The sequence below is a fragment of the Cryptomeria japonica genome, chromosome 3 (assembly GCF_030272615.1).
Source record: "Cryptomeria japonica chromosome 3, Sugi_1.0, whole genome shotgun sequence".
NCBI classification, from domain to species: domain Eukaryota; kingdom Viridiplantae; phylum Streptophyta; class Pinopsida; order Cupressales; family Cupressaceae; genus Cryptomeria; species Cryptomeria japonica.
This window is the reverse complement of record NC_081407.1, coordinates 514,985,469-515,013,438: the sequence shown is the minus strand read 5'-3', so window position 1 is coordinate 515,013,438 and position 27,970 is coordinate 514,985,469.

The following is a 27,970-nucleotide window of genomic DNA, read 5'->3' as shown; positions in this document are numbered from 1 at the left end:
GTTTCTTCCTCATCTAAAGTATTTAAATGCACTAAATCCCATTCCCACTCATGTGAGTCTGTCTCAGAATCACTCTGTAGCATCTGATTACTATACCAAGTTGGGATATCATTTGAATTCAATAGTGTATTAGTTACTGGCTTATGTACTATTGGAGGTGGGGTAGTTGGTGTTGTTGGTGGGGTTGTTGATGTTGTAGATATATTCAAGGATTTCATCCTTGGAGTAATTGGTCGATACCCAAATTTGCGGGGTTTTCCTTTGAATCGAAGCTTAGGAATAGATTCTCTTTGAAAACCTACTCCAGTTTTATCTCTTGGTTTCAACTCAGGTTGTAAGGGCTTTTGTCGTCCTTTCTTGCAAGGTCCCAAAGCACTATGGCCATCATAGCCCATCCTTTGCATTATAGTGAAACCTTTTCCATATTTGTTAGTGGGGAGCTTAGCCTTCGGGCTTTCTTTGTTGAGAGGGTTTGTGTAGATCCATTATGTCATGTCTTTATCCATGGTATCCTCCTCTTGAATTTTACCAGGGGTAAATTGTGCCAAAGTGCAAGTTCTTTTGGCCAGCGGTGTTTGAAATAAGCTTTGGGGTTTTCCATGAATTCTAAGGGATGTGAGTAACTGCCCAACACAAAAGAGTTGGCTAAGATTATATTCACCGGGACCTTCCTCAACCATTTTTATTTTTAATTTCTCTTGTTTTGGTGTAGGGGTTGTTAAGCTAGAAAGAGAGTTTGGATTAACATATGATGAGGAAGGGATAGCTTCCCTATTTTTAGGTACGGTGATATCTAGTTGATGGTGAATATTATTACAATATGCAAATGGATTAGCATCATCAAGGATTGTAATTTCTACCCCATTATGTGGAAACTTGATACATTGGTGATAAGTGGATGGGGCGGCTTGCATGGCATGTATCCAAGGTCTTCCTAACAAGAGATTGTATGGAAAAGGAAGGTCTAGAACTTGGAAAACTATATGCTTCAGCACTAGTCCAACTCTGATGGGTAATGTAACATCTCCTCTGGAAGAACGTACTGCATCATCATAAGCTTTGATGGTTATTTTCTTGCTGACATCCACTGATTCTGCTGCATAACCCAATGTTGTGACTAACTGTGAGGTGCATATATTTAAGTCGGCTCCATTTTCAATCAAGACTCGCTTGATTCTATGTTGGTTTACGAACCCTTCAATATGGAGGAAGGCATTATGGGGTTTTTGGAAGGATGTGTTGTCACTTTCGGTAAAAGTGAGACATGGTGATGAATTTAGACTACCAACCATGGCTTGAAACTGATCTGTGTTGAGGTTGGTGGGGATGGACGCTTCTTGGAGAGCTTGGTCCAAGATTATTTTATGTGAGGGGGATAAGCATAAAATCTCTAATATAGAGATGAGGGATGGTGTCTTATCCAATTGTTCTACAAGATTATATTGTTTCAGGAGGGTTGTCGTTCCTTGTGGTGTCGTACAAATAGTAATCTTGCTACGACGCGTAACAACGTTGCATGTAGGATTTTGATCTTTTATGGTAAGAGTTGCAACTTGTTCATCCGCATCATAAAGGTGATTTATAGTATAATTGTAGGTGTCTTGTGTGTAATTGGTTGTGGTATATGTGTTTCTCCCTGAGGTGGAAGGACCCCTTTGATCATGTGATGGAAGTGGATTCTTCAATATTAAGTGATCATCATTGGATGTTTTTGGGTCATGTCCCTCAATTTCGATTTCTCCCCTATCAATAAGATCCTGAACAAGATCTTTTAGCCAATGGCAATTGCTTGTTTTATGCCCTCTTCCTTGGTGAAATTCACAATTTTCATGATCTCGCCACCATGGACGTTTAACTTAAGGCTCATAATTGGATGTTTTTGGTAAGGTCACAAGATTGGAGGATATTAATTGGTGTAAGATTGTTTCAATAGGTTCCCCTAAGGGTGTTTATGTGCGTTTTGGCTTGTAGTTTTGTTGTTTTTGTTTTGGTTCTTCTTGTTGTGTATTGCGACCTTGATTTTGTTGATTATTGATGGTGTTGTTGTTTGGAGGGGGATTTTGTCATGCAAACCTAACCACAGGTTGTGCAATTTTCATTGTTCTTGCGTCCACTATCCCATCATTGACAATGTTCTTATTTTTGTTCCAAAATTTTGGTTTGTCGCTATTATAGTGTGGATGAGGACCATCTTTGTTTTCATTATAAATTTTGATAAGTCCCTTTTTAATGAGGAATCTTTCACATTTGAGCCCTTGAGTTATCATTTCTTCAAAGGATTTTGTGCCCTTCATGTCCAAATAAAATTCCATTTCATCGTTTAAGTTGGAAATGAATATTTCCACTAATTCTTACTCAAGTAGATGAAGGGAGTGTCTGCTAGACAGTTGTCTCCACCGTTGTAGGAAATTTGAGAACAACTCCCCCATTTTCTGTTTTGTGTTGCACAAATCTGCCATGGTGATGTCATGTTCTATGTTGTGTGCATAATGAGCGATAAATTTTTGGACCAGTTCTTCAAATGTTCTAATACCACCCAGTAGTCGTGAAAACCATTGTGTTGTTGTGCCTCCCAAAATTTGAGGAAAGAGGTGCATCAGATATGTGTCCTCATAGGCCACCTCTAAGCAAGCGGAGTGAAATTTTTGCACATGGTCCCTAGGATCTCCTTTGCCTCTATATTTTTCAAAATTTGGGTGTTTCGAACCCTTGTGGAAAAGGTGGCATAAGCATTTTCCTATCAAATGGATATGGATAAATATTGTTAAGTGAGAATTGATTGGTCTTCACACCACTGTTCAGTTGTTGGGTGAGATTTTCTACTTGTTGCCTCAATATGTCTATTTTTGAAGAAGGAGGAGATGGAGGATTCCCTTGATGATTAGGTTCATAGCGGAAATAGTCTCTACCTCCTCCACCATCGTGATGGCTATGTTGCTCAGATGTTTGTCGTAATTGTGTTGAATCAAAATTGGAGGGAAGTTTGGCACCCTCTTGAGCGAGTCTCAAGAAATGAGCATTGGCATTGTTTCTAAGAATTTCATCAAAGAGTCTGTTGAATTTTGGATTATGTTGTGCTCTTTCTATATATTCTGGAGTTGGAATGTTGGGATCTTTTTCATTATTGCCTCCTCCAAAGGCCTCATGAATGTTGTTGATGTTTTCACCCTCCTCTTCAATTTCTGGTTGTCGATTTTTCATTGATCTTGTTTGAGCCATGGTTTTAAAAGTTGATGTTTTGAAAATGACTATGAGGTGGTGATGAAATGGTTGATGGAAGAAAAGTTTTTTGAAATGTTTGATGGGAGATAGATCTCTAATACCGAAGGTTGGATGTCAATAGAATGCTTTGTGAATTGCTTTTGTGTTTTTCAATCAATTTGATACGATGAGGTATAGCAAGGTTTAAGATGTGTTATAATCCAAGCTACCTAGTAATGAGAGGATGCACTCATAAACTAGCTTTAACCTATATAGATGTGTAGAAATGCCTTTTTGGATGATTGATCCTAGATGTAGAGACACCATAAAAATGACTTGTTGGTTTGTTTAAGAAATATTTGAAAGGACTAAGGACAAGACCTCTTTGTGTTGAGAGTTGATTGAATTTGGGACATTTGGATATGAAAGTGGATAGAATATGTGTCTCAATAAAATTCTTCCATTATGTAGGGGGTTTCTACTTCTTCTCCTGTTAGAGGGGTTGGTGGTTCCTATCGAGCTTCATTGTATGTGACACACATTTTAGGAAAGAAAGCAGGATTGATCTTTCCCCCTTTGTTCTTGAGATAATCAAAATCTCTATAACTATTGAAAGCTCTATTGCAAACAAACTCTTTGTCAAAATTCATTGGATTTACCCAGAAGTTACAAGTGCATATGATGCAAGAATACTCTATATGAGAGAAAGAGTACGTTGTCTATTGATATAGAGGAATTTCCTATTCTTGATAAGATCCCTTGAACCAAGTTGTCTCTTTTTTAACTTGGTCTTTTGATGATGATTTATTTTTCTAAAGATATGAGTGATGGTCATATAAAATGATACTTTGTTTCAAGTATTGACGTAGATTTGTTATCAATATTGATGTAGATTTGTTGGATGGATACTTTGTTTCAATTGTTTTAAATCCTTTGATAAGAAAATATGGCAAGCACACAATCTTGCCTCTTTTCAATAAAGGCACAACAGGTGTGGATCTAAATCGACCCAATCATGAAGTTTTTGACTCTTTATAAATGTATGTATGTTCCCAAGGCCTAAAGTTGGCCCAAATTTTTACTGGTCTGAAACAAGACGAAGACAACTCAAATACTTTTTATCCCTAAGGTCATGGCCAGTTGCGATATTTTCAGCCCACATCTTGATATTTCTTCAACTTCGGTACTACATACCTTATGTATCACATCGTAGTAGGTAAGGATGTGATATACTAAGTCTTGCGTGAGCATAATAGATAGATGATCCCTATGATGGGGGAGTCACCACTTTCATCAAGCTACAAGTAGCCTTTTAAAAAGCCCTATTTCTACTCAAGGAAATATGTATGGTGAGTATCTTGGGAGAAAAACCATCTATACTCTTGCACTGAACTTTTCACAAATATCCTTAATCAATAGAACGGGTGGGATTCTAAAATTAGAGGTGTCTAGTAATGTTTGATGTCTTTGGACATAAGTTCATTCTGCAGTGACTCACTTAAGAGCCTTGTAACTCACGGTGGGGCCCATATGTCCTTTCTGCAAGTTACACTGTAGGAACAACTACACCCAAGGCTACAGCTTTCATTCTCACCTGATTTCTATAGCATCTCAAAGGATTTACCATGCAAGGTCATCCCAAGAGTGATGTGTCTCTTGGCAGACCTCTCTTAAAAATAAAAAATTTAGAGCGTTACTAACATTTTTCTCTTGCACCTAGGACCACGAGATCCAAGGGAGAGGATAGTGTGTGTTAGAACTGGGACAACTCTACAGATTTGTACAAGCATACCAAACACAAAAGACACTTGTTCTTTTTACCCTTTTTATTGCAATGTGATCTATTTTCTATTTGGAGATGTTGCTTCAACAGACATGGTGTTCTTTTTATCCCACAAAGCAATTTGTTTGTTTAACTAGGAATGGAAATCTTGGTCAACGAAATGGAAGCACATTACTTAAAAGAAAATCATTTTTTTGTAAATGGAAAAGTTGATTGTTCCTTTTATAGCCCAAATTTGAAGTGTGAATTTGCAAAAAGAAAAGTTAAGTTTGTTGTAAATTTTAGCTTTTGCAAATGATGTTCTTTTCAAGCCCAAAAGACAAGTTTTGATTTGTTTTAAAGCACCAAAAACTAAAATGTGAGGTTCTTTTTACCAAAAAAAGAGAGAAAATGTGAATTCTTTTTAACCAATTTTTGAAAAGAAGTTAAAACGAAATCAAAATCCTAAATTAAACTCCTCCAACTTGCAAGAAATTGTTAAAAACCTACAAATAAAGAAGTTAGTAAAATTCAAAACCTGATGTGGGCTTCCACAAGCCTAAATTCAATTTTTTTGATTACAATTTTGAACTCTCTAGAACAAAAGCACTACTCTATGAGAAAATGTAAGCACTAATCCTGACAAAAGCGCTACTCTGGAACAAAAGCGATATACTATTAACAAAAGCGCTACAACATTACAAAAGCACATTACTATTAACAAAAGCGCTATAACATTACAAAAACGCTATAATAAAAATGTTATACAGAATTAAAACTGACAGACAGAGAGGACAAAAGTGCTATATCAGTACAAAAGCAATAATTAATATACAAAAGTGCTAAAACCCTAACTAAAGCACTAAAACTATCTGACAAAGGCGCCAAAGCGCAACCTATGCATGATAATTCAAAAAAAATCAGGAAAAAAAAAAGTCAGATCAGAAGGTTGTGTGTTCGATTCACGTCGGGTTTACCAAATGATGCATGGCAAAAGGGGCACAAGGCACAAAAACACAAGTTCAAATGTTAGTAGATTAGTTACAACTAGAACGAAATACAAATGAACTTAAAAACCTTAAGATGCATATCAAGAGAGATATAAAGCACACAATAAAGAGCATACATAAACGAAAAAGGGAAAGAAGACCCCCCAAGATGCTCCCCAAAATGTTCATAGACATTCCTCCCTTGTTCATCTCCTCTCCAAGTCCCACATGAGTGTAGCTCTCAACTTTTAGCACTATCCATGGATGTCATATGAAGATTCAAGATGGTTGTAAAAATGAAAACAAATTCTTATGCAAATGTAAATTATTTACTATGACAAAGCACCTAATTAGTCTATGTGAATCTTAGTATAATAACAATGCAAATGCTTCTTAAAATGTTCTCTCTAAAATGACTATAAGTTTGATGCACAAAAGACTTGATGATCAAAATGAAGAATGAGAGCTCTATTTATAGGGGAAATAGGGAAATGGATGGTCAAGATTGAATAATATTAACAAGGGATAGGATTGAAACTTAATCAATCCATGTGATGGATTTCATCCTAATCCAATGATGGCAAGTGTCAACATGAGATATCTTGAGAGGAGAGGGAATAAGTAATAAATTCTTGAGATGACATGAAGGTTACCCTAGGAGGGTTTGGTTAGGCTTGAGGTAGTGAATAAAGCTTTTATCCAATGAATAATGTCTTTATCCAATGGATAAACTCTTGTGCAAGAGTTAATGGGAATAACCATGGTCAAAGCAATGAATGCTTGAAGAGACCCATGAGTTAAATAACAGTTGAGTTAGAGGGAAAGCCTCTAACCATGTGGGTAAGTTGAGTTAACCATTAATGGTTATGTAAGAGCCATAAATGGTTATGTAAGAACCATAAATGGTTTGGAAGACTTTGGGGGTTAACTTGTTGAAGAATAAAAAGCCTTTAATGCATTTTAAAGACTTTAAGGCTTTGAGAAGTGACTTCTCTTTTCATAGGAATGTGAAAATAATTAGGGAGGGGGATTAGGCTAATTTGGAATGGATTAGAGAAATCTAGAAGGGGTTTAGGAGGCAAGTGGGTTTGGTGGGTGAGAGAAAATGGGATTTTATTTAAAAATAAAAACTATTTATTGGTGCAACTTGTATTTGTAGGATTTTGCAAGTGGGGTGGGATTTAGAGATTTTAAATAAATATTTATTTATTTTAAAATGTGGAGAGGGGTTAATTAAACAAATATGCTTTATTCATTTAATTAATTGTTAGAATATGGTTTAATGAATTAATTTAAATAAATTCAATAACTTATTTAATTAATAGGAGAAGAGGTTCAAGATGAATTAATTAAATATCAATTTAATTAATTGTTGAATGATGGTTTAAATAATCAAATAAATACTAAATATTAATTTAATTAAGTGGACATATTTATGTGTCTACGGGGGCATAATCCCACTTTCATTCATACATTGGAATATGAAAGAGCCTAAGGAAGTGATCCTTTTTTACTAACTCTTGTGAAAGAGAGTCAAGGGATACTTTTAGGGTTTCTATTCCTTCACTAATATGAAAGAGAATGTGTGAAATGTAGTAGAATGAAAAACTAAGATAGTAGGATGAATGAAAATAGCTAGAACAGTAGCAAAATAGTCTGATACAAAATAAAACTAAGACAAAAAACACAAATCTAGAAATGGGAATCTGATATGCACCTGTGACTTAAAATTGGGCTTGATCTGACAAGACCAGGGTGTTGGGTGCCTTAGTCTCAGTAACTGAGCTGATTTGCCAACTGGGAATCAAAAACCTAAGACTGTCTGAGGTTTGTCTGCAAAATTTGAAGTTGACTGAGGAGGACCAAGGCGTGGAGAACCCTGGTCCTAAAGAACCAAGGCATTGGGTTCCCTAGTCCTTGAAATCTAGGTCCTAATTCTAGTAATGGGTCTATGACAGTTGGTTGACATATTCTAAAAATTGTTCGCTGTAATGAAAACTTATAACTGCACTTGCAAGTTGGCAAATGGTGTGTTTGTGGCTATATAGGGTTTTCCCTTAATCAAAAACTCTTGTTTTGATGATTTCCACCTCCATAAATAGCCAATATAGTATTGAAAAGTGTGTGTGTGTGTGTGTGTATGTGTGTGTGTGTGTGTGTGTGTGTGTGTGTGTGTGTGTGTGTGTGTGTGTGTGTGTGTGTGTGTGTGTGTGTGTGTGTGTGTGTGTGTGCCCTAGAATCTCATGTGTTTGTAAGATTCCCATGCACTTCCTATAAGCTAAAATGAAAACTAGAGTTCTACCCTATGTTTTGAGTAAAAACCCTAAAATGAATGTAATTTAAATGCTTCAAACCATAATTTCAATGTAGATCTAAAGCAAATATGTAGATCTGAAACTCAAATAGAGATATGAAAATAACATAAAACCATACCAAACCCTAAGCAAAGTTACAAGTGAATCAACAGTCAGAAATCTCCTTATTATCCTTCATTATCTCCTAAAGCTTCCATGAATGATAAAAATATTGATGAATACTTGATTAATGATGAATTTACTAATTGTAGACTTCACAAAAAACCTATACTTTTGCTTCACAAGGTTCTCCTTCAATTGCTAGATTTGAATCCTCAAATGAGGGAAGGAAAAGGCTTTATATATGAAACCCTAACTTTATTTTTGATTATAGGTTGACTGAGAATTAATAAAAATTGACATAAAGTGGGATTTGAACATTATAATACCACCAAATCAAGCTCTAAAATTTAGGAAAAAAAGTACAAGACCAAAATGCTAGCACCGCGGTCCAACCGACTTTTTTCTAATTTTCTAGGGATGTGAGATATCGTGATTATAAAGTCAAATCCAACATATTAGGTAAATCTAAGGTGTTTAGATATGCAAAAATGTGCTTTGAAGATTGAAATTAGCACATTACTAGGATTAATTAAAATAAAATAAAAAAGGATGCACCTAGGTTTAAGGGCTCAATTTTATGATATGTGAATTGTTGAAAGAGGAATTTAGATTTAATTAAATTAATAACTAAATGCCTAAAGGAGCCTTATAAATGCAAAATGTAATGGGACACACTAAGGTGGGTGCTAACCTAAGTGTGGAATTGGACAACCCTAATTAGGGGTGTACAATTTACGATGTTGCAGCTACAATGAGAGTTTTATTGATAGGAGATGACTAAATCTTTTTGTGATTAGAGAGGTTGACATCTTGGTTAGTCATGGAGGACTCTTAATTCTATGGTTTAGATGTTGATTTTAATACTTGATGGTTTGAATAAGTGATCCTTGTTTGATAGGATGGTTTGGTATTATGTCTTGGGTTTCTCTAGATATGAATTAAAACATTGACATGATATAGGTTCTCTTGGGTGCAACTACATGATATGTTCACTGGAGCATATGATCTTTTGTAGAGATGTTATACCATGATTTCATGATGTGTTCCCAATTTTGGAGTTAGATATTTAACAATGGTCTTGTTAATTCTCTTAGTATTGAGTACATTAGTCATTTTATTGGGAGCCTAATGAGAGTGCAATCTTGCATTTGGAACTTAACATGAATTGATCAATTTTAGGTGCTCATCGATACTTGGAGACCTAGATGAGGTTGGAGTTATCTTATGTTTAGAGACATTATTTGATAGAGTTACTTCTTGATGAGGTTTCAATGAAAATTTTGAGAATCTTGCACATATATATGGATGTGAGTTCATGAAGGACTTACAAAGGAGATTTTTCTTGGAGTGAGTCGGGATGACTTAATTATCTTGGAGGAGCATTAGTTTACTCGAAAGACAATCATTTGAGAGGTATTATGCATCCTTATTTTCATATGCATTACTTATTATCCTTTGTCTTCTCATGGATATGGATCTTGTGTTATGGTTAGTTATTTATGGAGGGTTCATTTGAGAGATGTTTGTGTAGACACCTAAAATTGTTCCACACCTGTGAATGCTAATTTTACTAATTATTCTTCCTTATTAATTAAAACAAATTAATTATTCAATTAATTTAAATATGATCTTCTAATTTAACTTTATCTTCCACTTTAAATTCAAAATTCAAATTTCCCTCCAACTTTATAATTAAATAATTTAGAATTATACTTATCTAATTTTTCCTCTAATAATAATTAAATTATTTATTTATTTATTTAATCTCACTTCATATACTTTAAGTAAATAGTCTTTATTGTTTAATTAAATTAATTTCTATTATCTTATTTTTAATTAAATAATTATCCTAAATTATTTGATTAACTAATTTCATGTCCTCTTAGTTTACTTAATTTCTCTCACATGTCAAATTTCATTTAAAAAAATCAAATTCTCTTCAAATTAAATGAAATGATAATTTCATTTATTTGTTAGGATTAATGACAGTCCCAAAGATACTGAGAGGGGGGGGTGAATCAGTATCTAACCAGTTAACAGAATATTTAACCTTATTAAGAACTTTGCATTCCAAAACAGTGTACCAGTAAATAAGAATTAATGCAATAAATAGGAACAATAAAGACAACATAGAAAACACACCATAACACAAGATGTTTAACGAGGAAACCCGATGTGGGAAAAACCTCGGTGGGATTTATGACCCACAATATTCACTCATTGGCCAATGAATAAATATTACTTACAATGGGGGGCCTACACATGCAGGAAGGCCAACTGCCTAGAGCTCACTGCTCAATAAGGGTCACACTGACTTCAAAAGTGGATTATTAAATCCAATACAATGTACTGCTTCAAATCAGCATCAACTATGCCAGGTTCAGTATCGGTTTAAGCTCATTCTATAACCAAAACCTTCACTGTCAACTATATCTCCTTATACAGAATATCATCCATATATTCTCTCTATGCATACTACCTTCTACACAAAATTACCTATAAGATCTCATACATATATATGTCTTTTACAATATGCCATGTCGGCTTTACAAAAGATAATTAAATTTAAATATAATAAACAAAAGTTTATTCCATGTCGGCTGGGGTGTCGGTATACATTGTTGTCGTTGCCGGTGAAGTGTCTGTCGGTGTATGTAGATGTCTATGCCGGTGTCGGTGGCTTACCAGATGAATGCCAGGAGGTTGCCAGATGGTTTCCATCAATGACAACACCAATCATTCTCATAAGAGTGTAGAATGCCAACATTATTCTCCTACAACACATGTCAAAAATGGCTAACTGTCATTGACTCTTAGTTCCACTAGTCACTCATCGATCACTTTTTCTAACTAGGCATTCAGTCCACCTTTTGAAATCACTTTTTCTGATTAAATCATTTATCCACTTACTAAGTCGGTCGAATCAGTTAACTTTCCAATCAAAATTTAGTCACGTTGATTGATCACATCCCAATGACCTTGTCTTAATGATACTCCACCATTGATCTTAATGTTCGATTCTCAATATTGATCATCTATTCAAACCTATAAATCAAACCTCATTCTCAATTATCATCAACCACGATCTTTGAATTCTTTTGTTATCATATTGCAAGTATTGTGCTATGATTTTGAGAGCCATTCAATATAAGTAACAAGAAGCAGAAGCAATGAAGGCACTTTCATCAAGTTCAACCTTTAGATTGCATTAATTTTTATGTTCAATTCTTTGTTTAATTGTTGAATCTAGATTGCTTCCTTCATTGTGCTTAGGATTGGCAATTTTTTAATTGATGTAGAGTTAATGCTTGCTCATATGATCCTTCTCATGCTTTCCCTTTTTTTGGTTGTTACATTGGTAAACCCAAAGTGAATTACAATATTTTGTTCCAGTTTTTATGAAATCTTAGATTTTACAAGCTACAAGAATGGAGTCATGCATTTCACTTAACCTATTATGCATATGCTTTGATCTATGCCATGCTTGCAAGTTGCATTCCGCATACGAATCCACAATATAGCATTCACAGAGAAAAATATCACATCCATAGAGAAGAATACTGCATATGCAAAGCCGAATATCGCATTCACATGCTTGTATACCACATACACAAAATACATTACCACATGTGCAACAATTGGTAGCACATTTGTTTGATAAATTCTGAAGGTAAAGTCCCGAATTTTATCTTTTTCAAATCTATTTGTTTGTTATTTTTTATCTCTATTTTTTGTATTTTTCTATTCCTAGATTATATTTTTTGTGTTAATAATTGTTGTTTGTAGTATTTGTAGCGAATGGGTGTTGAACACCAAAGAATTGAAAACTACTAATGCTTGTGTTACAGGATCATGATTTAGTTGTGATTTCTTAAGTGTTTTTGTTTTGTAGTGTAACCACACATCAATTTCTTTAAGGAATTTATGATTGTATTATATGTCTTGCGCACTTGCACTTATGTAGGGCGGTCCCAAACAGCTACACACATATCCTCTCCCCTTGCCTTCATGGATCTAGGGTGCAAGAGAAACGTGTAGTGACACTCACTTTTTATTTTTTAAGTAGGAGACCTACCTAGGGATTTCATCACCTTAGAGTTCGACCTCAAGAACACAACTTGAGTGGGCTATATAAAGGAACAAAATCAAAATCTTGAGTCAAAACCTTACATGTACCTAGCGCGTGTGTTAATGTGTTCCCTAGTGATGCAGGACACATTAGGGTGAGGGCCTAGGTTTGGTTATGGAAACCAAACATATGCTATGTCTCCATGTGTATAAAATTTTAGGTGCAGGTCTTCTTGGAGTTTGTACTAAGAATCCTTGTGATTTAGATAGCTACATTTTTTCTTGATAGTTTAGGGAATGCAGATCCCATGCCACTAGACCACTAGACCTCTATTTGTATGTTATGGATAGGTACTTTGTTTAAGGATATATATCAATTAGTATCCTTACCCTTGAGCTTAGGAATGTACTTTCTTATGAACTTATTTCAATCGATGTGTTAATCTAATAGAGTCCGTTCAAACTTTTGTCTAATTTAGGCCCTTCTTGCAAAACTCTGGATTCCAAGGTTGTGTAGCCTAAGTCAACAACCTATTGTATTATGTTTTTTCTAATTGTTTGTTAAAAAATCCAAATAAAATCATCAATTAAACTATAGGGAAAATTTTAATCTCACATTCGCCAAATCTATCTTACGATTGCTAAATTTATCTCGCATTTGCCTTAATCTATCACACATTTTCCAGTCTATGTCATGCATTTATTAGTGAAAATCATGTATTTGTCTAACAAAACTTAGAAACTCTTAAATATATCCCAAAATTATAAATTGGGTATCCAAGTCAGTCCATGTCACTGTGATTTGTCTAGATAATCATATCAATATTTTTATTTAGATTTTGTATCCATTAGGATGAGTCTCCTTAGGATTGCCTTGTGTCAAAATCATCTTAGTCCTAATCTCCAAAATCTACATCCAGTTACAATACAATCTCACTTATCAATCTATAGTGTAGACCATCATTTTTTGTGGTTGGTAATAATAAGTTTTTTTATTAATAAAAAGGGATTTTGAACTAGCCAAAACCAGGTGGGGATATAATTAGGGAGCCACCTCTCTAGAAACTCCCTCTTCATGTGAAGAAAAAACACCAATACTCCCTCCTTTTCCCCTCTTATCCTTTTTCTGTTTAACCTCAATCCATCCATCCGCTCTTGCATTCTCCAATAATTTTAAATTTGAAACTCCCAAACCATCCATCCCCCTACTATGCCAAAAAGGCTACTTAGTTTGATGCCCATCAATTATCCCTGTGACACCATCCCCTAAAGAGCCAGAATAGGCCCTCATCATCCTAGCAACCTCACTACCATCTTGAATGGAGTGACAAGCCAAATGAATACCACCCTTCACCACAACATCTGAACCTCCAACTAAACCATGTTCAATGTTTGATGGATCTAAACTAAAATCAGCCTCTAGATCTAATCCTTTGCATAATTTCTCAAATCCTCTAGGTTGTGGGGGATAATAAGATTTTCCTCCGCCTTCTATATGGTATAAAATTGCGGGGTGACCTGTTTCCACGAAGGTTCTAGTCGCTCCACCCTACTCATGTCACATGAGTCTGCATTATGTCCAGTCTTAAAAAATCTTCTACACCTGAAAGGAACCCCCCCATACTCCAAAAGTTGAATCCAACTGCCTTTCAAAGACATAATAGAAATATCTAAAGGGAGATCCTTAGAAACATCCAACTCAACCAATAGCCGAGAAAAGGTAGTATCCAACAAATTCAAAGAACCATCATCAATCATCAAAAACTTACCTAAAGAGTTCCCAACAACTTCAAAGCAAGAGACAAACCAGAACTACATTGGCAGATTTGTAAGATTAATCCAAAGAGAGATATGCTCAAAAGATTCTGACAAAGGATTGAAAGCCAAATGCCAAGGTTTCAGCATCAACAGGTGACTATCCTCCCAGCACCATTACTTGCAACTAAGGACTTTGTTTCTATCCACCTCATTTTAGAATTAAACAATGAAAAACCCTCGAGCATGTGGATAAATCTGCAAACAATCCTTCACAATGGGTTCCCAATGAACAAAAATTAACTTATGCAAACCACCAAGACTCAGCTAGATACCATTGAACACCTAATGAGCCCTAATCTAGAAAAAACCTTTTCATTATGCTCAAATTTCTTCTCTATCTCCTTTGGCAGCTTAACAATAATCGGCTTAGCAGTTGGTGCCATAGAAGAGGAACTCAATTTATCCTACCCATGAGGCAACAAATCTCCAATACGATTTGGATGAATAGTCCTCTGATCCAAAATGCCACCATATCTACCACCTGATGGTCATCATTTCTTTTCAAAGGTCCTATGAGATTGAAACCCCTACCCTCACTACTCAAAGGCACCATTATCAGTTGCACCCAAACCCTTCTATTCATGAGTGCCCCCAAAGTATCTACGTTGTTGCCGAATGTGAGCATAAAAAGACCCTTAGCTACCAGAATCCCCTTTCACCATAGACACCCAACTGCAAGCTCCCCAACAAGGAGGAAAACTATCATGAATAAACCCTCTTGCAAGAACCCTAGAATGTGAGGTAGCTCACAATGGCATAGCTCGTATGTAGACCATCATTTGTTACCTCATAGGATCGTCAACTTTTTGGAGTCTTAGTAACTGATAAGTTGAGACTTTGTCATGTTTTTATCATCAAAACTCTTAGGTTTTTGACATCTTTTGGTTTGCATAGTAGTAGTGAAGTATTGTAAATTGACTATATGCATTCCATATGTTAAACCTGAACTTATGAAATCATGTTTGAACTTTGTCGGTCTATTCCTGCAGCCATGCCATTTATTCCTATAGCCAAGTGATTTGTTCTTGTTGCTATGCCGATTATTTAGGGTAATATCATATGTGAATTAATGAATGTATTAATTAAATAAAATACGTATGCATGTCCTTGTATGTTGTTTTTGTCGTAGTGCAGATAATAAATGATGCCACAGTGGATATTCTCCTTTCGCACCTGAAGAAGGAAGAATCACGTAAGAAATAATTGGAGATCAAACTGAAGAGGAGCCGAGCAAGTGCAAGGTACGGCATGAGCAGAGCAGCCAGGAAGCACTACGGAAGTTTAACTCTAGTGGGCATTGAATACACAAAATATTGCTACTGCATGCAAAGACTGTGGTTCGATCTAGATCCGCATTTCTTGCAGCCAAGCTCTAGTTATCTTCTTCATCAGTCAATCATCTGCCTCTTCTTATGGGCATGATTTGAGTTGTCCATTTTAGTTTATCTTTGCTTTTTAATAAGATCTTCCTTTTTTCTTATAAGTTAGACATAATAGAGAGGAATAGAGCGGAGAATTTTGATAAGCATTCTGGAGTTTTTCTTTTAAAACATGTAATCATTTTCAGGAAGCAATGAATAAAAGATATGTTGTTCTGATTGGCTAAAAGTATTTTTCTGGAAGCTTGATATCACTCATCCAAGGGGGACCACTTGGTGAGTGATCCTATGTTTATGCTCATTGAAATTAGTTCTTCTTTAGTTGTAGTAGAAGTTTGTGCCTTGACTGTACCTACAACTACTGGAAATAGATCCACTGATTGTTCCTGTAGCCAAGCCAGAATAGAGTAATTTCTATTATTTATATTAGATAATTCCAGCATTGTTTTTATAAGTTTTCCTGTATCCTTCTATAATTTCCATTCTTGCCTTTCCTTTCCGCATAATGTTAGTTACTGCAGCAATGCAAAATAGCCATTGAAGGATCTTAGTGCATATATATTGCAGACCCATTTCAAGTTTTACATCCCTGGGTTGATAACTAAATGAACATTAGCCATGAAAATAGTAACTTTACCAGATGAATGTCCAAACTTCGGGTTGAGATTTCAATTAGAGTTATTATTATTATAGTTGGAGTAGACATTTTTGGTGTCATTGCCAGGGATGGTGTCAAAATAAAAACCTTTCATGGTTATTATTGTTTCCAGTTAATTGTTTTTTAGATTCCTTATTGTTTGAAAATTTCATGAATCTGCATGCATAGAAGAAGAAGAGACCCCAGAGGTAGATTTCTACCCACTCATCCTAATCATGCAAGAGATAATTTCCCAGATATAAATCCTTTTGTTGAACTTTACCAAGCCCCACAGAATTTGAATCACCCTAAATCTAAATTTCTGGAAGGTAGTCTTCAATTCCTTTTTGGTCTTCAAGAAGAAGAATTTCCTATAGTAACAACCCTCACAAGTCTAATGCAAGGGAACCCTCCTCCTGGTGGGAATAATCCACCACCACCACCAGGTCCAACGTTTGAGTTTCCCATCTCTGATCAGCATGATAACGCTAATCTCAAGAACATTCCAGCATCTTCACTCCCTAAATTCTATGGATTGGTGACAGAGGATCCGGACACATTTCTGTTTGAGTTTGATGTTCTCTGTAGGAGTTTTGACTATACTACAGATGCCCATAGACTCAAAAAATTTCCTACCACTTTGAAGGAGTCATCCTTGAGATGGTTTATGAGCTTGGGTAGTAGCACAATCAATACATGGGATGAGATGAAATGGTTGTTTCTTGCAAAATACAAAGATTATTGTAGAGATACTGATCGTCATGGAGATGATATCTTTAGAATGACACAAACTGAAGATGAGAGTCTTGAAGATTACTTGGAAAGGTTTTTGTTTAGTGTCAAAAATTCCAAGCATAGCACTCTCAATGAAGATTCCCTCAAATATATATTTTTGAGGGGAATCGGTGATGAATGCATTGATTCTTTGGATCTTATGGGAGGAGGTGACATTACACAATCCACTTGGGCTGAAATAGGACAAATTTGCAAGAAGTATTCCAGATCTACTTCTAAGAGGAATAGGAGATTTAAACCAGGGGCACCATTATTAGCATCTGGAACTGGAGTTTCTAGATTGGAACTTAGTCATCTGTTAAAGGACTTCAAGGAGGACATTATAAACTATATGGCTACCCAGTTGGATACACTGGCAGCTAAGAAGAAGCATGAGGAAGTTGATGCATTCCTTGCAGAATTATGTCCTCATTGTAAACAGTGAAAGAAAGATTGCAGATGTAAGATAGTTGCAAATGTGGAGGTACCTGACTTCAAGCCAATTCAAGGTGAGGACGAGAAAGTCTTCTATGTTGCTCAAAGAAGACCAAATTTTCAAAGACAAGGTATGCCACCCGATCCACTTTCTTTTTCTAGTTATAGTGGAAATTCTTATGCACCAAATGACCAATGGCAACCGCAGTATTCTCAAAATCTTGGTAACTATCAAAATTGGTATGGTTCACAAGGCCAAGGGCAGCATTTTGCTAATCAAATGCCATAGTGGTAGCAGCCACAGGGGAACTAGTACCACCTCAGGGCCAAGGAAACCAGTTTCAAGGGAATTGGCAACCTACTTCTCAATGGAGGGGAAGCCAACCATGGCTAGCCCAATCTTTTGGTTATCAGTCGCCTATTCAGCAGCCACAACCTCCTACTTTAATGCCTCCTCTTGTAGCTACTGCTGCACCGCATAAACTAACATGGTTGCCTACTCAACTATTGCCAAATCAAAATATCAAGTCTCAACAACAACAACAAGCTTATTCAGCTGATGTTAATCAGTACCCAGCCTATTCTTTATCACTAGATGACATTCACCTCTGATCTGGAACAACTTTACCTAATCCATCTCATCCAGTTATCACTGAGGTACAAGAGGAGCAAGAAATCTCTTATCCAATAGATACAATACCCCAAAATCAAATATTGCCACCGTTTCCGCATAGGTTGCAAGAAAAAGAATTCCCCACTGAACAACATCAAAGCTTTGATATTATTGATCAACTGAAGCACATTTGTGTTAAAATTCCATTGTTGCAAGCAATAAAGGATGTTCCCATATATGGTAAGGCATTGAGAGAAGCATGTCTAAAAAAACCTGGCAGGAAGAAAAAGGATCCAGAAACAGTGCATGTTATGGGTCAATTGTCTGATATTATGTTAGGTAAGATTGTCATTCCAAAGTATTTTGATCTAGGTAGTCCTGTTGTGAGTATAGTCATTAATGGCAGTCAAATAAAAAATGTTTTGATTAATTTAGGGGCATCCATTAATGTAATGACAAGGGAAGTATTGAAACATCTTGAGATCAATAGTTTAAGGCCTACACCCACAGTTCTACAGCTTGTTGATGGCTCTACAGTGAGACCCAATGGTATCATAGAGGATTTAGTAGTTATTCTAGATTCCTGGGAATATCCTACAAACTTTATGATTTTATCTCCAAAGGCAACATTGGGAGGATATCCGGTCATTTTCGGTAGACCTTGGCTTGCCATAGTTGATGCATATATTGGGTGTAGATTAGGGGATATGACTATTTCAGATGGGAGTTCTACAAAAACTTTAGCCTTGTATTCTCCAGCACAACCCCAGCTTGAACAGCAACAAGTCGTTTAGCCTATCTTGGGAGAAGAATCTGAAGAAATTGACTCTATTAATCACCTTATGATGATTAATCGAGGACCACTCATGTAGTTATATGATGAGGAATCAATTCTTTATAAAATCCTGATAAATAAATTTATAGAAGAGCAAAAATTGAAGGAATTGGTTCCGAATATTGCAGGTTTGGACTTTCCTACAGCCACTGATATATTGCATACTCTGTTTCCACAGGAATTATCTTCTTCTCATTTTTCTAATATAAACTAGATTGATCTTACTATTAAGATAGAGGTGGAATGGAATAAATATTTGAATATCAATAGAGATCTATCAGATACTCAAAAAGAGGGCCTTGTGGACTTGCTGAAACTTCATAAAAATGCTTTTGCATGGGATTACAAGGATATGAATGGGATTGATCCAGCAGTTTGTACCCACTGTATTTATATAAAGGATGAGTGTTGCCCACTCAGACAACCTCAAAGAAGAGTCAGTCCTGCTTTTCAAGAGATAGTTAAAGAAGAATTATAGAAATTGTTAAAAGTTGGGTTTATCTATCCTATCTCTAATAGTCAATGGGTATCACCTCTGGTGATAGTCCCTAAAAAAGGAGGAAAATGGAGGGTATGTGTTGATTATAGAGCTCTGAACTTAGCAACCAGAAAAGATCATTTCCCATTGCCATTTGTGGATCAGGTATTGGATTCTCTAGTTGGTAAGAGATATTTTTCATTCCTTGATGGATTTAGTGGCTACAATCAGATCCAGATAGCCCCCAAGGATCAAGAGAAGACAACGTTTACTTGCCCATGGGGCACATATGCATATTTTGTTCTTCATTTTGGGTTGTGTAATGCTCGAGCCACTTTTCAAAGAGCAGTGATCAGTATCTTTTCTGATATTTCTCAAGATATTATGGAAATTTACATAGATGACTTTACAACTTATGGTTCTGAATTTGATCAAGCATTGGGTAATCTGAAGAAATTTTTGTAGTGATGTGAAGACTACAATTTGTCTTTAAACAGTGAGAAGTGTTTCATCATGATGGAAGAAGGAATAGTCCTTGGTCATCATATATCTATACAAGCCATCCAGGTGGATCCAGCAAAGATTGAGGTAATTCAGCATATTAATGACCCTGTGAAGCAAAAAGATGTAAGAAGTTTTCTTGGTCATGTTGGATACTATAGACGGTTTATCAAAGATTTTAGTAAAATTGCAAGTCCCTTATATTCACTACTTACTAAAGATGCAGAATTTAAATGGACCCCAGCATGCAATGAAGCTTTCTTAAAGCTTAAGCATGCTTTGACTCAAGCACCAATTCTTAAAGGGCCAAATTGGTCTCTACCATTCCAAATCCATATAGATGCATCTGATTATGCAATAGGAGCAGTGCTAGGACAAAGAATTGACAAATTGGAAAATGCAATATATTATATTAGCAAGAATTTGCAGGGACCAGAATTGAATTACACAGTTACTGAAAAGGAAATGCTAGCTGTCATATATGCACTTAACAAATTTAGACACTATATCACAGGATATCCCATATTTGTGCATATAGATCATACTGCAATTAGATATCTCATGAATAAGCCATCAATCACTGGTAGATTAACTCATTGGTTATTGTTGATGCAGGAATTTGATATCATGATTGTTGATAAACTAGGGAAGTCTAATCTGGTTGCAGATTATCTTTCACGTCTTCAATTGCAAGAATATTATACAATAATAGATGACACTTTTCCAAATGAATATTTGTTTCTCATTCAAGCTCACACTCCTTGGTATGTTGATATTGCCAACTATTTAGCTACAGCTAAGATGCCAATTTATTTCTCTCCTAAGGAAAGAAGGTTGCTAGTTGAAAAAAAAATTAACTTCTCATGGATTGTTGATTGTCTATTTTATACTGGACCTGACCAAGTCATGTGAAGATGTGTCGGAGAAGATGAAACATATGACATCATGCATGCATGTCATGATGAGCCATGTGGAGGTCATTTTGCTGTCAAAAGAATAGCACTGAAAATACTCAATACAGGATACTATTGGCCCACATTACATAAGGATGCAGCTCAGTACACACGGAAATGTGACAGATGTCAACGAATGGGAAGACTTACAAAATATGATGAGATGCCACTATATCCTCAAATATCAGTTGCACCATTTGACAAGTGGGGATTAGATTTTGTTGGCCCAATTGATCCACCTTCTAATGGTAGATCTTATATCTTGGTATGTACAGACTATGTAACAAAATGGGTAGAAGCTCATGCCATGACACATGCAAGAGATAATAAGATAGCTGAGTTTATTTATGAAGAGATATTTACAAGATATGGAGTACCAAGGGAAATTGTCTCAGACCAGGGACCTCAATTTACTTCAACATTGATAAAGGCTTTGATCAATGAATACAATATAAGGCACACAAAATCTACTCCATATCATCCACAGGCTAATGGACAAGTAGAAGTTACAAATAGAGAGCTTGAGGCTATTCTTACAAAAATAGTGTATTTTCACAAGAAAGATTGGTCTCATCGGCTTTCAGAAGCAATTTGGGCATATATAACAACTTGGAAAACACCAATTGGTTTCACACCTTTTGAGATGGTTTATGGCAAAACAGCAATGATGCCTATTAAATTTGAGCATAAAACCCTGAGGACAGCTTTGCAATTAAATATGACATTGTCTGAAGCACAGAAAGAACACATTCAGCAATTAAATGCTCTAGATGAATGGAGAAAGATAGTTGTTCAACAGACAGAATTGATTCAAAATCAAAGAGCAAAATGGCATGATAAATATATCAGGGAAAAGAAATTCAAAGTTGGTGACTGGGCACTACTATATGATTCCAGATATAAAGATGCTATGGGAAAGCTTCAAACTAGGTGGTTAGGTCCGTATGAGATAGAAGAAGTTTTCTAGAATGGAGCTATTCATTTGTCCATAATTGATCTTGTTCGATTTAAACTCTTAGTAAATGGTCACCGACTACGTCTATATCATAAGCCAGCTACTAAAGAAGAGTTCCTATAGTAGTTTGCTCCACAAAGTGACATAGAGGTTCTTGCAGCAACTGACAAGGTTCCTGCAGCAACTGAGAATGAGCTCGCAGCAACTCATGAGCTTCCTATTGCAATTGAGCAAGGTAATAAAGGTAAAGTTCTTGTAGCCTCTGCAGTAAACATATTTTCCACTTCACAATAAAATATTTCCATATTATATGGGAATATTCTTCTCCGTACATAAAATCCCATCCACGACATTCCATCCCACGTTCTTACTTGTCATTTCATTTCATTTCGCCATCATTTTCGTACAATTACAGGTACGTGTATATTGTGTTTTATTTTAATTATGCATTTATTAGTTCATTATGATTATATCATGTTTAAATCCACTCCACTACCCGAAATCTTGTCAGCTTGTGTGGACACATGCTAGGTTAAGTTGGGGGGGTGCTTTATGGTTCGGTTTCCAAAGTGATTAATTATCAGTCCTTTTTGGTACTCCAAATTGATTTTTTTCCCCCATCATTACTTATTATGTTATTATTTCACGCAAGTGAATAATAAATTTTGCCGCCAGAATTGAGATATGTAAGGGAATTTCAATTTAGCAAGACTGTCAAATATTTTGGTTCAGCTGCAGAGAGAAAAATTAGCAAAGTAACAGATGGGTGGTGATCCAATTTATCATGAGCCAATGGTTCATGAAGTGTTGCTACAGGATGTTCTTTGTGAGCATTATTTTAGACACCACGGCTGGTTGGATTACTTCTTGAAAATCAGGGATTATAACGAAGAAATTGCTGCAGAATTTATGCATTCCTTTAATGAAGGAAAAGCTACAGTTAAAGGTTTGAGGGTTATTGCTACGGAGCAGCGAATAGCAGAAGTAATGGGGTTTCCGTAGGAAGGAGAACTATTTCCAGAATCAAAAGATGCAAGGAGTGCCAAGTAAGAGTTCACAATTCCCACGGATGGACCCTTAATGGTGGACAAACAAGGAACTAGAAGGGTTTCTCTACCAGCACATTGGCCTCAAGTAGCTTTGTATGTTATGAAATACATTGCATGTGAAGGGCGATATTCAAATCTATATTCACCTCATTTTAAATTACTTAGTCATCTGCGGCATGGCCGGTGAGTGAATGTTCCTAATTTCTTATACCACCTCATTTCTACAAGTACTAAGGAGGCGCGGAAAAATGGAAATCACTCCGTTAGACATCATGGATTGGTTAAGCTACTTGTACAGTGGTCCCTGAGAGATGTTTTACAAATAGAATGGGGTGTATTTGAGGATATACAGCAATTTAGAGTTGAAGATGCCCCCGTTACAGATAACCCGCCGGTTGAAGAAGAAAATGTTGCAGAACCCTCTTCCCCCGTAGTTGCTGCAAATGAGGATTTGCTTGTTGCTAAAGGAGTCATGGTTATTATGGAAGAAAAGACAGCAGAATCAAGTGAATAACAACCCTCTACTTCTCTTTAAAGAGATTCTCTAGTTCTACGAAGGAAAGGAAAAGAGTTGGAAAGGGATGAAACAGATGAAGAACTTATCACCCAGTCGTAGGTAACTCAGATTCCTCCTGCAGCCAATAGGCGTAGGACAAAAATAAAAACTCCTACAGTAACTGAAGCAACTCCTGTAGCCATTCCAAAATTTTATGTAAGAAGAACACGTAGCAAGACATAGAAGACTCATCCTATGGGTAATCCGACAGAGGTTATTACAGTGGAAACTTCAGAAGAAGGAAGCCCTGCAGATATTGAAACTCAAGAAGAAGGAAGCCCTGCAGAGGATGAAATCCAAGAAAATGTTGTTGAGGATAAACTAGCAAATCTTGCTTCTATGGCACAACAATCTGAAGAAACTCTTTAAGATATTCTATAGTAGCCTGAGGAAAATATTGGAGAGATGCCAGCTCAGATTGAGGAGTTTATTGAGGAAATCCTGTGGTCTAAGGTAGTACCTATTAGACCTCCTTCATCCCTAAATAGTTTATCTATTGCTTTAACATTTTATAGACAATGGGAAATAGAGAAGGCTAGGTTGCAGGGGATTATTGATAAACAACAAAAAGAAATTGAAAAGAGAGATAACAGAATTGAGGAATTAGAGGCTAAGGTAGAAATAATTTCTGGTATGGTTCCTGAGTTAATGTAGTGTAGGGTACCTCCAAGAGTTTATGCAGTACATTTGAAAGAGTGGTATCTAAACTTCAAACTAAACTGCATTGTTAGGGACCTTAACCCCTCTTTAAAAAAACCTGAAGAATTCCTTTATGCTTACCAAACCTCTCCACCTGCTGTGAAGAATTTTCTATGTGAATTATACTTACATAACTATGTTGTACCCTCAGACAGGGAGTGGAACCCTTTATTGTATATTGGGGATATCCATATCAAAGCTTTAATGTCATGGATCCAAAATGAGATTATCATGGGGGCACAAGCCAAGGAGTATGAAAAATTAGAGTTTGACTATCCATTACCATTAAGAAGGGAATCAGGAGCACCAAGAGTTCTTTGTTATGATTGGCAGAAGTTACTGGTAAGAGATGATGTTAGAAAATCAGTGCTTCCAATGAGAGAAGAAGTCTATCAAGCATATGAGCATTTGATTCAGACTAACAGGACAGCTGCAATAAAAGGGTTAACTCAATGCTGAAATAATCTACCGGAACAGTTAAAATAGGGAGAACTTTATTCACTACAAAATTTTCATGCAGCCATGCAAAGAGCCCCCAGATACATATAGTTAGGCGGGGAGAAAGCCAACAACTGGCTACCATTGATCTTTCAACCCCTAATCCTTATGTGACTGCTTTTGGCATGTCAGCCTACAGAGCAAAACTATGATGCAGTCACAGAAGAAACAGCTAGATGGTCCAGGGTAAAAAAAATAAAAGGATTTTATTGGAACTTGGTTTCAGGGGGGACAGGTCAGGGCACCATTGGTGATTTAAGAGTGACAGTGAGAGTCAGAAATTTTCCTTTTGTTGTAGGATCAGCAAACTCTTAAAGTTGGGGGCATGATAAGTTGAGACTTTGTCATGTTTTTATCATCAAAACTCTTAGGTTTTTGACATCTTTTGGTTTGCATAGTAGTAGTGAAGTATTGTAAATTGACTATATGCATTCCATGTGTTAAACCTGAACTTATGAAATCATGTTTGAACTTTGTCGGTCTATTCCTGCAGCCATGCCATTTATTCTTGCAGCCAAGTGATTTGATCCTATTGCTATGCGAATTATTTAGGTTAATATCATATGTGAATTAATGAATGTATTAATTAAATAAAATACGTATGCATGTCCTTGTATGTTTTTTTTGTTGTAGTGCAAATAATAAATGATGTCGCGGTGGATATTCTCCATTCGTGCTTGAAGAAGGAAGAATCACGTAAGAAATAACTGGAGATCAAACTGAAGAGGAACCGATCGAGCACAAGGTATGGCATGAGGGGAGCAGCCAGGTAGCACTACGGAAGTTTAACTCTAGTGGGCATTGAATTCGCAAAATATCGCTATGGCATGCAAAGACTATGGTTCGGTCTAGATCCACGTTTCCTGCAACCAAGCTCTAGTTATCTTCTTCATCATTCAATCATCCACCTCTTCTTTTGGGCATGATTTGAGTTGTCCATTGTAGTTGATCTTTGCTTTTTAATAAGCTCTTCCTTTTTCCTTAGAGGTTAGACAGAATAGAGAGGAATAGAGCAGAGAATTTTGATAAGCATTCTAGAGTTTTTCTTTTAAAACATGTAATCATTTTCAAGAAGCAATGAATCAAAGATATATTATTTTGATCTACTAAAAGTATTTTTCTGGAAGCTTGATATCACTCATCCAAGGGGGCCCACTTGGTGAGTGATCCTATGTTTATGCTCATTGAAATTAGTTCTTCTTTAGTTGCAGTAGAATTTCGTGCCTTGACTATTCCTACAACCATTGGAAATAGATCCACTGATTGTTCCTGCAGCCAAGCCAAAACAGAGGGATTTCTATTATTTATATTAGATCATTCCAGCATTGTTTTTATAAGTTTTCTTGTAGCCTTCTATAATTTCCATTCTTGCCTTTCCTTTCCGCATAATGTTAGTTACTGCAGCAATGCAAAATAGCCATTGAAGGAGATTAGTGCATATATAGTGCAGACCCATTTCAATTTTTACGTCCCTGGGTTGATAACTAAATGAACACTAGCCATGAAAATAGTAACTTTACCAGATGAATGTCCAAACTTCGGGTTGAGATTTCAATTAGAGTTATTATTATTATAGTTGGAGTAGACAGTAACAAGTTTCATATTAGAGATTTTAAACATTTTGGGAAGTATAGAGACCAAATTTTGAATCAAACCGTTGTCCTTGTTGGAGTACCAAAACCTTGTTAATTATTCTTATCAAATATCAAACAAGTCCAACCCTTGGCTCAAAATTCTAGTGCAGGGTTAAAACATTGTTAGAATTATTCCATTCTCACCGTTTTTAAGGTTAAGGTTTTCCTTTTGGTTCTTTAGGTTGACATCCATAGATTTGTAGTCATGTCTTTCCCAAAAAATAAAAAAATTCCACAAAAATAGAATTGTATAGTCATCTTGTTAGTAGTATTATCATTTAAAATGTCTCTCAAAATATATATATATATATATAGAATTACATAGCCATCTTACTATTATGTCCTCACATATGTCATCCTCACAAAAATTACTTTCTAGTCTTCCATTGGTCAACACAACTTAGGATGCCACCCAATTCACCACCTTAATTTCATCGTCTAACTTGGAATTCAATAATCCTCTCTACAACACACCATCCATTGATCACAATATCATTGTCTCCATGCAAGTCATTATAATTTCAGGTACCGATAGTCAAAACTAAAACCAAAATCAAAACATGCTACCATCAATGTCTCAACCATTACACCATCTCTTAGCCTATGGTGAAAACAATCAAATCTTAAACTAAATCATCCCTTCCATTAATTACCACTTCTAATAATCAAAATATCATTCCTCATAGTACTATTCCTAACCAAAACTCCAACTAGCAAAATCTCATCATGTCATCACAACAATACTTGATCCCAACCATCACAAATCCTCAATACAATTATTTCAACTTGCCAAACACTTTGACTGATTCGTAATTCTCATATGTGCATCCACCCACTTCCACCTCTTCTTGTAACTTCAATCAACTTTTCTAAAATATCACCCAGCATGTTTCCACTTTCAATCAACTGCATGTCCAAACTAACACCAATCCTTTTGTAGATCCAAACCAAAACCTTAACATCCATATTTCTTTGACACCAATAGACATCCTTGTGCAACAAGTACAAAACATGCAACAATAGTTGACAAATATTCAAGTCGGTGGTACCAAGAAAACATACACTACTGAAGACATGTGTCCCTATCCTTTTGATAGGTAGTTATATATGCTTCCTTTTCCCCAAAATTTTGAAACCCCAAAATTCAACAAATATAAGGGAAAATGAGATCCCTGAGACCATATTAGGGATTTTTTCATTCTGTGCATTGAGGTTGCATATAATGACACTTATATCATGTGTCTCTTCCCTAGAAGTCTTAGAGGACAAACTATGGAGTGGTTCACCCACTTACCACAAGACATTTGATCTTGCGATGAACTAGCTCAAAAAAATTATGCACACTTATCACATAACATAGAACATCAAATGATGATAATGGATTTGTGCACAGCCAAATAAAATAATGGAAAAATCTTCACTTCATTCCTACAATGATGGAGAACCCTTTCTAGTAAGAGCCCATGTCACATATCTGAAAATGAACAAGTGCAAATATTTATCAAAAACTTGAATTGGAAAATGATGTTTGCACTATAAATGCAATTCCTAGACATGTTTAATTAGGTAATAGATAAGGGACTTAAGTGTGATAAGGCCATGATTGATAAGCAAGAGATAAACATTTATAGAGAAAATAAAAATGGTGACCTTAATACATAAATTGACAAAACTAAGTTTTGGTCCACAAATAAGAATATAACCAACGATGAAGTGGTT